Genomic DNA, 18,532 nt, shown 5'->3' with positions numbered 1-18,532 from the left:
TATTGTTTTGGCCCTCTGAGAAGACTGCGAGTGACTGGGAGCTGGAAGCATGACGCAGCGAGGAGAAGCATGTCGCTGCAGCAGCAATTGCCATCGCATCGCCAAAGATGCGTGCCTCCGCTGCAGCTGTTCACCGTCGCATCAACGTCGAAGCGCGTTGAATCCCCGGAGAAGCGTGTCGCCGCCGCAGAGGTCGCCGTCGCATCACCGGAGAAGCATGTCGCAGGGCCTGTCGCGGCTCAGAAGTTACCAAGTTCGCCGCATGGCCATCGGCATGCAGGCATTGCATCCAACATTGTCACATCGCATCAAGACGCAATTTTCTTGCATCGCAATGGATCGTTGCATCGCATCGAGGCACCATCTTGTCGCATCACACCGGATCACAGTAAGAAACCGACTCATCACCTCCTCTCCGGTAAGGAACCGACGCATCTCCTCCCCTGCTCTGCAGTAAGGAACCGACGCATCACCTCCCCCGAATCAAGGAACAGACGCATTACCTTCCCTACGACCGTTTTGTTTGTATTGCGTGACGCATCCAAGGTACTTTGAGAGTAAAGTGTCGCATTTACCATCTACATTGAACTAAGCTATTTTCTACCATTTTAGAGACTATTTTTAATTACAGTATTGTGGATTTTTGTCGTTTGGTCTTGTGTTAAATCTAATAAAGATTACTTATTTTTCTAAACTTGTGTGGTGTCCCTTTGTAGTGTTTTCACTGTATTACTGTATGTGTTCACAAATGCTTTACACACTGCCTCTGAGATAAGCCTGTCTGCTCCTGCCAAGCTACCAAGGGGGTGAGCAGGGGTTAATTTTGGAGTGTACCCTCTTACCCTGATTAGAAGCAAGGGTCCCTATTTGGTCAAAGGTACCTACCTCTGCCAACTAGAGACCCCCAGTTCTAACACTTACCCTTCCCTATAAACATCGACTCTACTATGGAGCTGGCAGGACAACATACCTATACCATTAAATACCCCCCTAACCTCCCAAAAAAGCAGCCAAAGGCTTCAAACATAACCTGCTAAAATCAAACCCCGAGACCCCAATCTCGGACCCCTACTTCTCAACTTATAGAGGATATATAACTAATGACATCATTTTTTACACAAAGCGAAGCGCCCAATGGAGAAAAGCCTTTTTCGCCCTGTTCTCGATCTCCTCCTCTAAGAAAGCTACACACGGTCTCAAGATATCGATCATACCCTCATCATTTTACCGAACTGCAACAAAAATCACAATTTATCATAATGGAATCATCCTCATACAATCATCTGACCACAGGTTAATCTTACTTGACAATATCTTTCCTCGCATCAAGGAAAATGTCATGAGACCCTATACCCCCTCCCCAGACTCTCTCAACTCCAGAGCGTCCCCGAACACCCCTCCTAAAGGCAGTCACCTCTTAGGACCCAACTTTCATATACACCCAGTGCAGCTCCAGCAGATACCCTAGCATACAATAATGACCCCCCTAATCCCAACAGTACCCAGCCTACACCTAATACCTGAATAAGTAGCATTCTTCCCAATCTTACCCGAAATACCCTGAACACCACTACAGCCCTAACCCCCCTCACATCTACTCCGTACATGCCTCTCCTCCTCCATTCATTCCTCTCCCTCCCTTTAACCATCCATGCGGGCCTCATTACGTCAACCCAGGATATTTTAACCGCCAACCCACATCCCTGACTCACCCACCCCTCCCCTACCCCCAGACCAAACAATAAACACACAACCCACAATGGACCCCAGACTGGATGAAATTTTACTTTCATTGCAACAAAGATTACCTCCAATTCCTATGGGACCCGATTCTTCACCTACCTAAGATTAGGAGGCATGGTCAGGATTCTAGCACAAACGTCCATAGAAACCACTCCCCATATCCCCGAAGCATCTGCCCCCAAGATGGACAAAAGTACCTTATCCCCATGGCCACAACCCGATCTGTCCGAAGTAAGGATCCTCTATCACCCAACGATATACAATCCGTACTCCGCTCTTATGATCTCCCTCTTCCCATCCAGAGCACAGAGTGGTTGAACAACATAAATAAACATTCCCCAATCCAAACTATCCCCTCCAATCCACACAGAGCTCTAAAACAGAACCCTAGAGGAATACCCAAAGACAATCTTCTGCATGTCTCCCTCACACAATAACCTGTAGCTCCCATCAAGTCACATCTCAAATGCATACTACTAAACTGGAGTGCAGCCTCAAGACATGCGACTGAAATAGCGGATCTCATAGGCACTCATGAACCGACCTCTTTATTCTGACCGAAACATGGTTAAATGAATCGTCTACGCCTATCCTAGATATTCTGGTCCCCCCAAACTATGACATCACTAGACTAGACACAACTGATAGACCAGGGGGCGGTATTGCCTGCATACATCAGAACAGTCTCTCAGTGAGACGATCTCATTCACTGATATTATCCTCATGTGAATACCTTTGTATTGATATCACAAGCAACAACAAACCAGTCTGTTCATTGCATGCATTCTACCACCCTCCAGGTGACAACTTCACTTTCATCGAACAATTCATGAATATCCTGACTACAAATACTGGACAACAAAGCTCCCAAATATTCCTAGGCGATCTCAATCTTCACTAGAATGACCTTAACAACTCTGTGGTTAATATCCTCAAAGCATTCCTCACCTCGACCTCACCCAAATCTGCAACAGCCCTACACATGACAAGGGCTCAATCCTAGACTTGGTCATTTCCAATGCCGACTCCATTGAAATGAAACGATCCTCCCTGTGGTTGGTCCGACCACCATCCCACCATATTCTTCATTAATGAATCATTAAAATTATATTCAGCTCAACCTACGAAACCTAAAATATGGAAAAGGAACCTAAAAAAAAAGCCAGCATGGATTTACTCACATCCATTAGTGTCAACCTCTTGCTTCCCCCTGAAGGCCTCTATGATGTTCAAGCTCTGACAAACCACTACTTTACCTCTAAGGCCGCTGTAATAGACACAGTTGATCCGCTACAACTGAATAGGCTCTCCACAAAAGATTCCAAACCATGGCATAATGGTAGACTCAATGAGGACAGATGCTCACTAAGATTAATTGAACGCCCATGGAGATCATCATCGTCCCCTGACCACCTTAAGCTGTTAAGAACTACCAGAGACTCCTATTATAGAAATATCAGAAGATCAAAAGCAAACTTTTTCAGGAACCAATTAGACCAAGCCAAAAATTGATCCCAAAATCTTTTTCAACTAGTCAAAGCACAATCTAATGGCTTACCTTGACCCACCCCAAGTTGGACCAAGCACACTACCCAGCTGCGAAGAATTTGTCTCCTTCTTCACTGAGAAGACAGAAAACATGAAGATGAACCTACTTAAGGCCTTAGTAATTCACACTGACACCCACAAGGGCAACCCACCTCCCTCTCTGGCATTCCCTAACTTATGCACACCAAAGTTTGCCCTAAAAAATAATGGCGAATGGTCCTCCTTCAAAAATTACAGTGAAGATGCAATATTAAAAGTGCTCATATCATACAACCCCTCTAAACACTTCACTGATCCTCTTCCTGCAAACTACCTAAACGAGTTCATACCGCTGCTACTGCCACTATGGACCAAGATTATCAATACCTCTCTGCTTCAAGGAATCATTCCAGAAAACCTTAAATCTCTGCAGGTGTCCTCCATCCTAAAGAAACCAATGGCAGACCACACAGGCTTCAATAACTACCACCCAATCTCTAACATCCCAACTCTGGCTGAACTCCTAGAAAAATGTGTACTCATCCAGCTGGGCAACCACATCGACCATTTCAACCTGCTTAACCAATACCAATCCGGCTTTTGCACAGGGCACAGTACCGAGTCAGCCATGACCCACATTGTAGATGACGCACTAAAAATCCTAGACCAAAACAAAGCCTGTCTACTAATCCTGCTTGATCTATCTTCGGCATTCAATACCGTCAAACATGACAATCTTCTGGATCTTCTGAAATATAGAATGGGTTTTTCAGGATCAGTGCTAAATTGGTTCACCTCTTTATTCCTAAATAGATCCAAAAGATTCAAAGTCAAACAATCCTTATCCATGGCCATCCCAGTCACATTAGGAGTCCAGCAGGGATGTTCCCTCTCACCTACACTTTTCAACCCCTTCATGGAACCACTCACCGAAATTCACAGCTCCTCAAACATCCACTATCACATGTACTCAGACGATACACAACTATACTTAAAGGTCACTTCTCTGGACTTAACTCTAGAAAAAGGTTCGACTTGGCTGGCGGAAAACCAGCGGAAACTAAACACCCTCAAGACTGAATTAATCCTAATCACTCCACCCAACCAAACAACGATCATTGAAAAATGGTTTAAACAACTAACAGCACTCAACTGCCAACCTCATATGATTGACTCAGCGGAATCGCTGGGATTAACAGTTGACAGAAATCTAAACATGTAGAAACATATCAGTGCCGCTACAAAAGGAGCAAACATTCAGATGAACACTTTGAGAAAATTTAAACCCTTCCTTCCCGCAAATTACTTCAAACTGACAGTTCAAGCACTAGTAATCCCAAGACTAGACTATGGGAGTGCAACGCTTTGCGGACTTCCCAGATCTACAATGGCCCCTCTAAATGCCTCACTCAATTCAGCGGCTAGGCTCATCATGGGCTCAAAAAGAAACTACCACATTACCCCCGACCTTAGAGCTCTTAACTGGCTACCATTCGAAGCAAGAATTCAAATCAAAATTGCTTGCATGACTCACAAAGTCCTACATCACAATACTCTGAGTTATTTGGCCCAAAAACTGGTGCTCTCATGTGGCAACAGATCCTCCAGAAGTTTCATCAATCTTCTTCTGAAACCACAACGATTTGCCAAAAAGAAAGGATACAACTGTGCTTTCTCGGGATTCGCTACTAGGATATGGAACTCACTGCCCCCAGAAACCAGACTGAATCCCTCTTCTACCTCTTTCAAGAAAGAAATAAAGTCTCTACTCTTGAGTAAATTTACATGAACAATGTATCTAACTCTCATAACGGTTGTTTGTATAACAAGACATATTCATGACATATTGTGTTCTTTTGTTTCATCTTTCTACCCTGTAAAGTGTTCTGATACCTGCAAGGGTCACGTTCGTGCTATTTAAAACCTTCCAAATAAATAGATAAATACAATTAGTGAACTATAAGGCACGTCTGTATTGATGTAAATCCTAAATGTAGACTAGATGCTTATTATAGATTGAGCACGATTATAGTTAGGCTATCCTGTTTTAGGTTTAAACCTATAGTAACTGATAAAACCCCACTGCAAGGGCAAAAACCCTTCACCAGTATAAACATATAAAAACTGATAAACGTCTGCACAACCACACACTGAATGCCATTCAAAGGAAGAAAAAGGAGAGTGAAAGAGTCATTTTTATTTCTTCCTGAAGGGGCAACTATGATGTAACTTAGTTATATGAGGTAGCAGCAAGAAAGACTGGGCTAACATTATACTGATTGCGTTTTGTTGTTTAGGGATGTCACTAAAATAATGTTTTTTTTTCTTTTTGCTTTTTTCAGCTTTGTGGTATTTGAGCTAAAGATGCAGGGTTTAGATGCGTGTTTTAGGTCTTATTAAATTAGTTTATAAACTGTAGAGAATCATGAAATATCCAAATCTTTTTTTATATTTTGGCTACGTTTGGTGCTCTTACTGATAGGTAAAAAGGTTGGTTTCATGAGAATCTTTCCCAGTATGTACCATCACATTTACCCATAGACAGAGAATGGGTGATACATCAGCCTCCCTTTCTAGCGAGTCAGTATTGATAGTAGATGAATTGCCAAACACCCCAGGCTTTAGATATTCAATGCAAGGTGCAGTGACAGGTATATGGGAAAAGAGTGCTGTCACCAAGCATCTGTGATAGCTGTGAAAACATGACACCAGCCTTTTGGAAAACACGGAGTACAGTGTCACTTGGAATGCTGCTTACCAAGTTTGGTGGGATATTGTTTGTATTTGCAGAGATTAAGCTATGTATATTAAAAAGTTGTCTGATGACCTGTCAATCGATACCTGATCTGAAGTGCTTCCCTGTAAGAGATACTTGCCACTTACTAGATGGTATGCTAAAAGCATCTTTGCAATCTTTAATGAAGAATGCTATTGACTTAGTAGTCCATTCTGGTGCACTGTTTCGTTTTGCACTGGAACTCAAATACAGATATTTCTAATTTGTTTCTTTTTGTGGCATCAAAGAAAGAGTTATCCCAACTGTGTGATTTAGCCGTTAGTTCTTAGTCCTAGAGGCCATGAATGCTATATTATCCATGTGGCAAATGTTTACAGAATTCTTGTTTAGTGATGATGCCAAAGGCAAGAAATGTGAGGATCTTCGGTCGCATATTGACAGTGATGTGAAAAAAAGTACACTCTATTGCATTCTTAGATTTTTAAAGGAAAACATGACTCCTGTAGTGGACATTATAAAAAACTAGAATCTGAAAACACTCTTGCCTACTAAGTGTTCAGCGCAAATGGTGTAAATGTGAAACATCTCCTTGAGAGTAGGCTAGGTGAAACTTTTAGTGACTCTGGCACTGCATCATGTTCCATGCTAGAATGCATGTCACTTGGTAAGCAAAGAAATGTTGAGGAGCATTTCAGGAAATTAATTTAAATTTAAAATGCATACGAAATTAAATGCTTTGCAATGATGCACAGAAATGTCCCCTCACCAACTATGCATTTGAAATCAATGAAGCCTTACTGTGGTACTCTGCACAAGTTGTAGATTCTTTCCATAAAGTGGAATTTTCAACAGACTTTGAGAAGTACTGCTTCATTTTTGTCAACTTCAATAACTCTGATGGCCTCTGAGCCCAGTTTAATGTATATGTTGCAGAAACTGTCCAAGAGAATCGCAATCTTCAGGTGCACCAGTATTGGCATAGAAAGCTATGTCAGTGGCCAGAGTTAGCAAATTGTTTACTGGCTGCTTTGGAGTTGCCTGTCTCAAGTGCCAATGTTGTGAGGACCTTTTCACAGATAAAAGTTTACATGGGAAGGGAAGAGCAAGCATGCATGACCAGAGACTCTCTGACGATGGGATACTACAATTAGTTTGATTTTCAAAAATTTATTTGGACCTCATATACACTGTATGTACACTGTCTATATACCATACACTATCAGTGCAGAAAGCAAGAAATAATAAAAGCAAAACACCAAAAAAACACTGTTTCTTTTGGTTTTATTGGTATGAAAATGTGTAACCATTAATAACTGAAAAACACTGAAAAAAACTACCAGAATTTACCAACAATAGAAACTGAAAACAAGAAAGCCTAATCATAGTCTATTAAATCAAACGTAAGAGGTGATTGTATAGCACACATCCTGAACTCAAGTAATTAAAGGGTGCTCTCATGTGGGATAATGAAGAAAAAGGAGGCTCTGTGAAATAAAATGTTTGCTAGGATTCCCCAATATAGGCAAGTAGAGATATTCAATCAAACAATCAATCAATATTTATATAGTATGGCTAATCACCCAGAGGAGTATCCAGGTGCTGTATCAAAGGTGTCAGTCAAAGAGCCAGGTCTTGAGTCTGTTCATGAAGTGGTTTAACGAGGGTGAAGTAGGGAGGTGGATGAGGAGGGAGCTCAAGGCTTTGATGGTGAGATGGGAGAAGGATCGGCCTACTGAGCAGCTGCAGTGGATACATGGTGTTTGAGCGAGGCCGAGGTGTGTAGGGCGGCAGTTTGTGGTGGGTAGGTGGAAGTTCAGGCGGTGGTTCATGTAGTCTGTTCCTTGGTTGTGGAGACATTTGTAGGTGTCGGTCAGGAGCTTGAGCTGGCATCTCTTCTGGACATGGAGCCAGTGAGGGTCTTTCAGGTGCTTGGTGATGTGTGTCCCTTTGGGCAGGTGGAGAATCATTCTGACTGCTGCATTCTGGATTGTCTGGAGTCTTCGCATAGGTTCATTGAATGCACCGGCATGGAGTGTGTTTGCTATATTCAAGCCAGCTGGTGACAGAGACCTGCGTCACAGTCTTTCTTGTGTTGATGGGGAGCCAGTAGAGGATTTTGTGGAGCATGCAGATAATGTGGAAGCAGGATGAGTCAACGGCATTGACCTAATGTCTCATGGAGAGTTTGCTGTCCAGTATGATGCTGAGGTTGTGGGCATGCCTTTTGTGACAGTAGGTTTGAGCTCTGCTGGCCACCAGGAGTCGATCCAGAGGTCGGTGTGTCTGCTGAAGGTCAGAACTTCCATTTTGTCGGTGTTGAGTTTCAGGCAGTTGTTTTTCAAATATCTTGCAACGTTCTTCATGCAGTTGTGGAAGTGGGTCTTCGTCAAGGTGGGGTTCATTAAGAGTGAGAGGATGAGCTGAGTGTCCTCTGCATAGGAGATAATGTTGATGTTGTGCGATCTTATGATGTCTGCGAGTGGTGTCATTTAAATGTTGAAGAGGGTGGAGCTTAGGCATGAGCCTTGGGATACTCCACAGATGTTGTGTTTGGGTTACGAGGTGAAGGTTGGGAGGTGGACACTTTGGGTGTGTCCCGTGAGGAAGGATGCCATCCATCTGAGCGCACCGTCTGTAATTCCTATCTATTGTGGCCGACCGATGGGTGTGTGGTGGGATATGGTGTTGAAAGCTGCAGAGAGGTCCAAGAGGATGAGGGCTGCTGAATCTCCCCTGTCAAGTAGTGCTCAGATGTCATCTTTTGCTGTGATCAGGGCTGTCTCGGTGCTGTTGTTGGCTCTGAAGCCTAATTGGGGTGGGGTCCAGCAGTTTGTTTCTTTCCAGATCATCTGTTAGTTGGAGGTTGATGACCTTCTCCAGGACATTGGAGGGGAACAGGAGGAGGTAGATGAGAAGGTTGTTCCCGAGCTCTCTGGGGTCTGCCAAATGTTTATTGAGGTGGGGTCTAACCTCTGCGTGTTTCCATGTGTCGGGAAATGTGGCTGTAGTTATAGAGGTGCTGAGGATGGTAGTGAGCTGGTGATTGAACTCGTTCCATCCAGGGTTGAAGAGTCGATGGGGGCACGGGTCGTTGGGTGCTTCTAAGTGGATGGAGCTCTTGAGGGTGGTTGTTGTTTGTGTGTTAAGTTGTTTTGGTGCGATGAGCACATGGTTGGTGGTGGTAGATGGGTGGCAGAGCTAGTCAGCTGGTTGGGGATAGAAGTTTCTGTAGATGGTTGTTATCTTGTTGTAGAAGTGGTCAGCGACGGAGTCGCAGAGTTCCTGTGATGGAGGGATTGCGTTTTCAGTGGCTGACAGGCATGTGAACTCTCTGAAGATGGTGAAGAGGTCCATGATTTAGTTTATACTTGGATTCAATAGGGCGTGCCAGGGCCTTTTTTGCCAATTTGATTTGGTGGTGCTAGTTGTTAAGGGTTGATTTGAAGACTGCTCAGACGGCATCATTCTTGCTAGTTCATCATCTTTTTTCCAGTATTTTACATCCATGATGTGCTGCGCTGAGCTCTGGCATGTACCAGCTGACTCGGTTGGTGGGTCTGTGCATTTTGACTGGTTTGGTGGGGGCGACTTGTGGTGGGCAGTGCTGGTGAGCCACGTGTTGAAGTACTCTACTGTCTGGTTCAATGATGTCGGGTTGAGTGGTGCTGAGGGCATGGATCCATTTCTGCTGGGTTACCTTGGTCCAGCTGCAGTGGGGAGAATTGTATCAGCTGGGAGGGGGGGTGTAGTGTGCCAGTGAGGGAGAAGTGTACAATGTGGTGGTCTGTCCAGGTGAGTTCTGATGTATGGCTATATCTGATTCTGTTGCTGGATGTGAAGATTTGGTCTAGCGTATGGCCAGCTCTAAGTGTTGGGACGGTGCTGATCAGCTTGAGGCCGATGTCTAGTCTTTCCAGGAGGTTGGTAGTGTTGACGTTGGTGGAGTCCTCAAGATGGAAGATAAGATTCCCCAGGAAGATGTAATGTTTGGATTCAACTGCAAGAAGGGTAATGAATTCGGCAATGGCATATCTTTTTTTAAATAATCTTTTTATTAAGTTCAACAATAGCATACAGACATGTGGCATATAGTGCAGCACGGTCTTCCCAGTTCTCATTACATTGACACCGGTAGGTAACAGTCTGATCATAATGAGTCCAAATCTCTTCCGCTAATACTCTGCATTTCCAGTTCCTTCGATGGGGAGACACACAGGATACCTCGGTATTCATTCCATTTCCCCCATTTCCTGTCCCATTTCTTTGGGCACACTCGAGTTTTAAAAACTTCCGTCTCTGCGACCATGCACCTATCTAGTTCTTTCAACCACAGGTTGGGGGAAGGTACATCTTTTGCCCCCCATCTTCTCGCTATCTCCCATTTGACCAGGGTGTATCCCAGCGAGGTAAGTTGTTGCTCCACCTCTGTGAGATCTGTGGGGGGCCAAATATTAAGGAGTCCCAATCTTGAAGTAAGGTGTATTTCTTTTCCCAGGGCACTTTTTATGTGGTCCTTGCCCCCTCCCACACGTGTTTCAACCCGGGAATTCCCAAATCATGTGGAAGAAAGTCGCTGGTTGTGAGCAGCCCTTGGCAATGGCATATCTGATGCTGGGTCATGGTTTTGGTGGTCTGTGTGTGATGGTGCCTTTGATGATGGTTTTGGCATTGGCGTGGAGCTGGAAATTCATGTGTTCCATGGTTGGTGTGGTGTTGTCGTTGGTGATGGTATAGGTGATTGATTCTTTGTGTATGTTGGTGATGCCTCCAACGTGTCTGTTGGTGAGGTCTCAGTGTTTCACCTTGTAGCTGGTGGGAGTTGTGGTGATGTCTGGGGCTGATGTGTGGGTGAACCAGGTCTCTGTGATGATAGTCAAGTTGGGGAAATTGTGAAGATGGTGCGCAGATTCTGGGGGCACGTTTGCAGTGTGAGCCGGTGTTGATATGGAGGTAGTAGAGTTGATTTGGTGGTGTGTTGGTGTCTGGGGATTGTGGTAGCATTGCTTGATGAGGTGGTGGTCGTTGGCGGTTTTGTGCTGAATCTGTAGTGGATGCAGGTGAAGGGCCCCACTCTGAAGCGTGGTGATGCGAGACAGCAGTTGTTGTATGTAGGGTCCAGGGCACAGAGTTCTGCAGCGGTGTACCTGTGGGAGTGTGTTAGGCCAAGGTTTCTGGTGCTGGGCGGGGTCCAGGCATGGACGGGCACAGATGGGCTTGGCCTTGTTACACCTTCGGCGCTGTGGCTTCCATTCGGTACTCTGCATTTCCAGTTCCTTCGATGGGGAGACACACAGGATACCTCGGTATTCATTCCATTTCCCCCATTTCCTGTCCCATTTCTTTGGGCACCCTCATGTTTTAAAAACTTCCGTCTCTGCGACCATGCACCTATCTAGTTCTTTCAACCACAGGTTGGGGGAAGGTACATCTTTTGCCCCCCATCTTCTCGCTATCTCCCATTTGACCAGGGTGTAGCCCAGCGAGGTAAGTTGTTGCTCCACCTCTGTGAGATCTGTGGGGGGCCAAATATTAAGGAGTCCCAATCGTGAAGTAAGGTGTATTTCTTTTCCCAGGGCACTTTGTATGTGGTCCTTGCCCCCTCCCACATGTGTTTCAACCCGGGGCATTCCCAAATCATGTGGAAGAAAGTCGCTGGTTGTGAGCAGCCCTTGGCAATGGCATATCTGATGCCGGGTCATGGTTTTGGTGGTCTGTGTGTGATGGTGCCTTCGATGATGGTTTTGGCATTGGCGTGGAGCTGGAAATTCATGTGTTCCATGGTTGGTGTGGTGTTGTCGTTGGTGATGGTATAGGTGATTGATTCTTTGTGTATGTTGGTGATGCCTCTAACGTGTGTGTTGGTGTGGTCTCAGTGTTTTACCTTGTAGCTGGTGGGAGTTGTGGTGATGTCTGGGGCTGATGTGTGGGTGAACCAGGTCTCTGTGATGATAGTCAAGTTGGGGAAATTGTGAAGATGGTGCGCAGATTCTGGGGGCACGTTTGCAGTGTGAGCCGGTGTTGATATGGAGGTAGTAGAGTTGATTTGGTGGTGTGTTGGTGTCTGGGGATTGTGGTAGCATTGCTTGAGGAGGTGGTGGTCGGTGGCGGTTTTGTGCTGAATCTGCAGTGGATGCAGGTGAAGGGCCCCACTCTAAAGCGTGGTGAAGCGAGACAGCAGTTGTTGCATGTAGGGTCCAGGGCACAGAGTTCTGCAGAGGTGTACCTGTGGGAGTGTGTTAGGCCAAGGTTTCTGGTGCTGGGCGGAGTCCAGGCATGGACGGGCACAGATGGGCTTGGCCTTGTCACACCTTCGGCGCTGTGGCTTCCATTCGGTAGCCCTGGGAGGTGGGAGGACCTGCCCTGGAGGCAGGAAGACAGGGGAAAAATACAGCAAGAACTGGATTGATTTGGGTACAGGGAAAGGAAAGAAAAGTGAACAAAGTACAATGCAGCAAGAAGTAATACAAACTGTACAATAATGAGCAGAATGATAGACGCAATGCACACTTAAAATCAAACAACTGAGTTACAATCAGTTTCGGCGCTTGCACAATTATTAGTAAAAGGTTTTTCAGTGGTACAGTTCAATACAATAAGAAAATGTGGCAAAACGTATCCATGCCCACTAGTGTAACCAGGACTAGAGGCGGGTAGAAGGTAGCTGGAGGACCGAGACGGTGCCTCTATGCTATGCGATCTGCAAGCGAGGGAGGCAGATGGCTTCTCATATTGATTCCAGTTTATCTGGTTTCACATTTGGAAATTCCGCCACCAGATGCATATCTCTCTCACTCTCTCTCTCTCCCATTTTACATTAAAGGACACTGTTTTGTCTATTATTTTGGCAGAAAAACTTACACAGAGAGCAGACCCAGCTCCTGGCCCCCATATCCAACTACCAAGCTAAGAAAGCATTTATTTGGGGGTGTCACAACCCAAACAACACCCTGAAGCAATGCCCCTGCTTCTCCTGCTTATCATGGATGAAGTAAGAAGGTTTATCCAGCAGGAACATCAAGCTTAAGGACCACATTCACCTCTTGTGAGCCAACCTCACATTAGAATTTGTGTTTATCTTCCTGTGACAGGGGGTCTCCTACCAGTAATGCAAAGGGTCGGGAGATCTGTAGTTCAAGAGACTGCTTGAACTGCCATGGTTGTGAAGGAAGGGGGGGCTGCTCTTAGCTACCATTCCATTGGGTATTATTAGCAAGATCTGTGATAACATTGTATTTATTTTGTTCCATGAAAAACATTCTTGTTATTCAAATGCTGGTGAACATGTCCAATTTTATTTCATGCCCAATGCATTTTGGGCCTTCAGCCCTTCTTCGGTGGCATTAATCTAAAGATAACAGAAACATAATTTATTGTCAAACTCAAATAATGCACAAAACAGAACTAGCAGTCTAGCATCACATTGGCTAGAAGCCTGACATTCAATTGCACAATTAAAATTTCAGGTGATAGAAGTAGTGGTACCTATCCCAGGGAAGGATCTTACTAGATCCTCATTACAGAGAGAGATATTTGGATAAGAAAACTGGATACTCAAGATCCGAAAGGTCTCAATGAAAAAATAGATTTTGGCTGTTTTCTCTAAAAATGTATACCACTGGTTCACTATGTTACTGTACAAGTGTGGGTAACAATGCATTGAATTATGTAGGAAATAGGAAATGTCTCTCTATATACTTCTTGTTTATTCTGCGTTTACGTTTTTTCTGTGCCTATATTTTTATTTAACCCTTCACTCTGTGGGTTTTTTCTTTTAGTATCGCTCGATTTTGTTTAGGAGTAAGTAAGCATACCGTACCACTGTGGGACTTTGGTATACATGGGAGGTGTAGAGCATGCCAGCCGTGGTTCCTCATTGTCATTTTTTTAAGCGCTGACACTGAGTGGATCAGGATTATTGGTGGTGGCATCTTTTCTATTTTCTATTTTTCATTTGATATCTTTTACTGTCTTTTCATTAACTAGTTGGATATTTCAGCATGAGTATACCCTGTAAATTAGGAGATAGTCCCTTGTGCATTATTTGAGTTTGACAATAGATTATGTTTCTGTTATCTTTACATTAATGCCCCCGAAGAAGGGCTGAAGGCCCGAAATGCATTGGGCATGAAAGAAAATTGGACATGTTCACCAGCATTTGAATGACAAGAATGTTTTTCATGCAACAGAATACATGTTATCACAAATGTAACTTTGTTCTTATATGTATTATGATTTTGTGAAAAATTATATTTGGTATTACTTGGAGAATATTTGAAAAAACGTTATGAAGTATTTAGACTGTACAGTACATTGCAGTTGCAAAGAGTTATAGTGCAGGGTAGTCAAGTTTAATTGCTTGAATCAAGGTTGCATATAGGATAGGCATGTTTAGGCAGCATGCACACCACTGTAGCACGCTGAGACAAATGGTTAATTTTGATTAAAATGAAGACAGCATTTAGGAGTGCTCCACTCACATATTTACAGTTTGTTATTAGCCAGACACAAGCACTATTGAAGAAAACTTTGAGCACACTATGTTGTATTTTCATCTTCGCTCAAGGTAATTCGTTGTTCCTATGCATGGTTGGAGCAATAATCTTCTGTGCAAACCATTTGTGACCCAGGTCTCTTGAACTTGGCTAATCCAAGTCTAGTTGTGGTTACCAGTTTCTTTTTCTGTGCTTTTCTGCAGAAAGATTAATGGGTACCACTGAAAATGATGACTGCCATAATATTCAGAAGAAACGTTTTGGAAGAACCAGAGCCTTACTAGTAGTGCCTGTTGGCCATCTGCCAAAGCCAGTGACGCTTTTCCCTAATTGACTTCCATCAGCAGATGATCTTCCTTGATTTTATCTAAATGAAAATCTATCTTGCTTCAGAAGTCTAGTATTAGCCAAGACCTTTTGATTTTAGTAAAACTGCATATACAATATACTTACCTGTATGGCCTTTAAGCCAGCCCTCTTTGGCCTGTTCTTGTGCCATTCACATTTTTCGTCTGCCCTCTACAGCATGTAGCATTGGAGAGTGGGTGAGCCAACTTCAGTCATTGGCCATCTTCACTGTGAATAAAGGAATTCTGCTCTTTGAGAAAGAGCACATCACACAAAATAGTTTCCTTCATTACCAATGGCTGATACAGCACAGTGAGCAGTGTGAGGCCCCAAAAGATTTTCGATTTTAGCCAATGTTTTTCTTTTAAAGTGGCGAGGGCCAGACAGTGTCTCAATAACAAAGTTTTACAAAAACCCTCATTGACAAAGCCAAATGGCTCATAGACAATATATATTGGCTTTGGCAATCCTTTATTAGAGTAATGGGATGAATCAATGCTTAAAACCCAGTCATGGCAATCATAATGCGAAATCATTTTTGGTATCTATGTTACTACATGCTTCACACCAACATTTGAATCTTGTAACCTAGAGCATTTTACTAATGGCAACTTACCATGGAATTGCTGCTTTATGGGGCAGCATTAATGAATAACCTAATTGTTCTACATTTCTGTGATAGCCAAAAACTTTAAATAGGCTTCACAGTTTGAAAAACGTTGTGGGCCTGATTATGAGTGGTCAGAGTAAGAGGCAATAATTATCTCATCCATCAAAAATTCAACACCGGTGTGTGCACAATTTTAGGGATGCAATAATTATCACATATTCTAGGTTTTTGGGCAAATATTTTGCAAATTTTAGTGCTTATTGCACCAAAATCTGTGTTACATTAAATAATGTGCTCTTTACCACTTTTAAATTCCAGTGGGTTTGAGTTGCCGAAATTAAGCAAAGGGGAAGTTCTTTCTTGCATCTGGTAATTACTGGGTGCTGTAAATACCACTCAACTCAGAATTCTGAACTCTGTACAATCAGGAACTGTCACAGATGTCAGAAAATTCTGACCTATTCATAATTAGGGCCACGTTCTATAATATTTGCATACTAATGATTCTATAGAGAAAAAGCTCACCACTTTGATCCATCAGTAAAAGACCCTTGACACTCCGCTTCCTGCGGAGAGCCTTGAATGCCTTTCTCATTTGATCTTATAGGGTTTTGTGACACATAATGAGGTTACAGCAATGGGTGCTGTGAGAAAGTGTCTCTTTTTGCATGGTCACCCCCATTTTTAGTGGACTGATGACGCGGATTTTTTAACTCAGCTTCTGGGGTACACCTGTCCAGGCCTCAGTGCATGTGCTCTGACGCTTAAAACATGTTACCATTAGATAAGCTCTAATTGGCATACTTAATTCACCAGTAAGGACATAGCATGTGAAGCAGGAAATACAACAATGGCATGAAACATTTAAAAGTTACTTGTAGACTGTTGCAGCTGCTTTGTAATCCACTAGGCTGGCAAAAAAACACATGAATTCAGAACTAACTGTGTAGTCTGACTCCTGTGGCTTTTGAACCTACAGGTAAAGCTGTCAAAATAACATTTTTTAATGGGAAAGAGCCTTATGTCTAAATATTAAATACTACCCCTAAGTAGTCTTTGTAATCCATAAGGGAGGGTGCCTAGTATTTAAAAGTGGACCATGCAAGAAGTTAGTGTTTGCATGTACTTTCTGTGACTAGCCTCCAAATGTTTTTTTCAGTGTGAAGTACAGAAGCTACCATAGGAGGAACAATAATCTCTGTTAAGGTTGGTTTTGGACAAGCTACCAAAATAATTGAGACTCTATTTGAATGTTTATTAAAAGCCCAAATCAGTGCTGAAGTTAGATTTTCAATGCATATTTAAGAAAAGTATCTGTTAAAAACATAGAAAGTGTCTGCCGGAACCTCTAGTGGGCTAATTAACATTAGCCTGTCAGCAGCTCACCCCTGTCCGTGCTACCCCTAAAGTAGGTGTGAGAACAGCTTGCACAACAGGAACAATGGTTTAGGCCTTTTGGCAGGAAAACCTGCATGTGTAGTATGTGAATCAAATAAGCTCAGGAATGGCATCTGGAGAGGGTTCAGGAACTTCTCTAACTTGAAAGGGATCTGGAAAAGGTATGCCCATTCATAGTTAAGTATAAAGAGAGACCTGGGGAGGAGAAGTCTTTTGTTTCCTGGCCCTCTATGGTCAGTTTGGCACCAACACAGTGAGAGGGAGAGCTCATCCCAGAACCAGTTTGTGTAGTTGAAGAATAGGAAACTTCTCAGTTAACCAAACACACTGCTGGTTGGCACATGGGTGAAAAGCTGCTGCCATCCTGAACTTGCCTCAGAAAAGTCCCGTGGGATAATTTGCGATAAGAGAAACAGGATGCCTTCTAAAAGTGGGGAGAGTTGCATCTGAGAACTTTTTTCTCATTGTTACAGAGCGTTCAGGAGTCCCCCCACCCACTGGCTAGTAATACCTACAAAAGTGGCACCTCACCCACAACTTATCAGAAACCTCTCTGGACCTGTGGATAAACAGAAGACTGGATATTCTTTTTGAGACCTGTGTGAAGACCTGAAGGGCTGCTCCACACCCACTTGTACCCAAGACTAAGAAGTGGCTCGAAGGGCCAGTCGACTGACCACCTGTGAGGCTACATGGTCACAACAAGCTGCAAAAGGCCTTTTTACAGAAGTGCCCAACAGACTAGTAGCAACCAAACCTGGCCTAGACTCTGCTTGTGGACTCTACTGAAGTCTTAGAAGGAACCAAGAGGAGCTGATCCAGAAAGTCTAAAAAGATGGAACTTTGAAAAATGTTGGACTTCCAAGAACTTTGGAGCATCACCAGAATCTTGCATCAAAGGTGTCAGGATTCTGAGTGTAGTACATTACATACAACATTATATGTACCCCACTGGAGAATTTTGAGCTCTACGAAAAAGACTAAGGTCCTGAGTTAGAGTTTGGGGGAGAAGGTACTCCATCACAACTTCGACTGAGTATCCTTTTCACCAAACTATGGGTCCCACCACCTGACTTCTAGGCAGGAGGTGAAGGAAAGTAGGATCTGATTTCATGGTTACCCCTACTTTTTGCTGGTGACATACTGTTTTTCTGACTAGTCTGCCTGGGATCCTGCTAATCAGGACCCCAGTCACTGTGCTTCCTCCCTAAATTGTCTATGGTGAGTACCTTTGTACATTCCTAATTGTCTGATGGTGTACCCTAGGAAGTCCCTAGTATATGGTACTAAGGTACCTGGGCCCTAGGTAGACCAGGGGCCCCCCATGTGCTGCAGCATGTACTAAGCTACCTATAAGGGACCCTCAGAATTTCTGACCATAGGCCTGCCATTGCAGGCTGTGTGAGTTGGTGCCTGCACCTCTCACAAAAGATATAAGTTTACTTATATCTAACATCACTGCACTTAAAACCTCTAAGTCACCTCTCTAGTCGGCCTTTCAGTTCCAAAGGAAGAGTGCTTGGTTATAAGTGTGAGGGTGCCCCTGTATAAGCAGGACTCCCCTGCAACCTTTAGGGTCCATTCTCCTGGGTTGTCAGTGCATCAGCCATTACGATAGATAGAGTGGCCAAGCGTCACTACACGATGACCATTTCTAAACTGGCTGTAACGAACACT

This window comes from Triturus cristatus, chromosome 5_1 (genome assembly GCF_964204655.1).
Source record: "Triturus cristatus chromosome 5_1, aTriCri1.1, whole genome shotgun sequence".
Taxonomy (NCBI): Eukaryota; Metazoa; Chordata; class Amphibia; order Caudata; family Salamandridae; genus Triturus; species Triturus cristatus.
Note: the sequence above shows the minus strand (reverse complement) of the source record.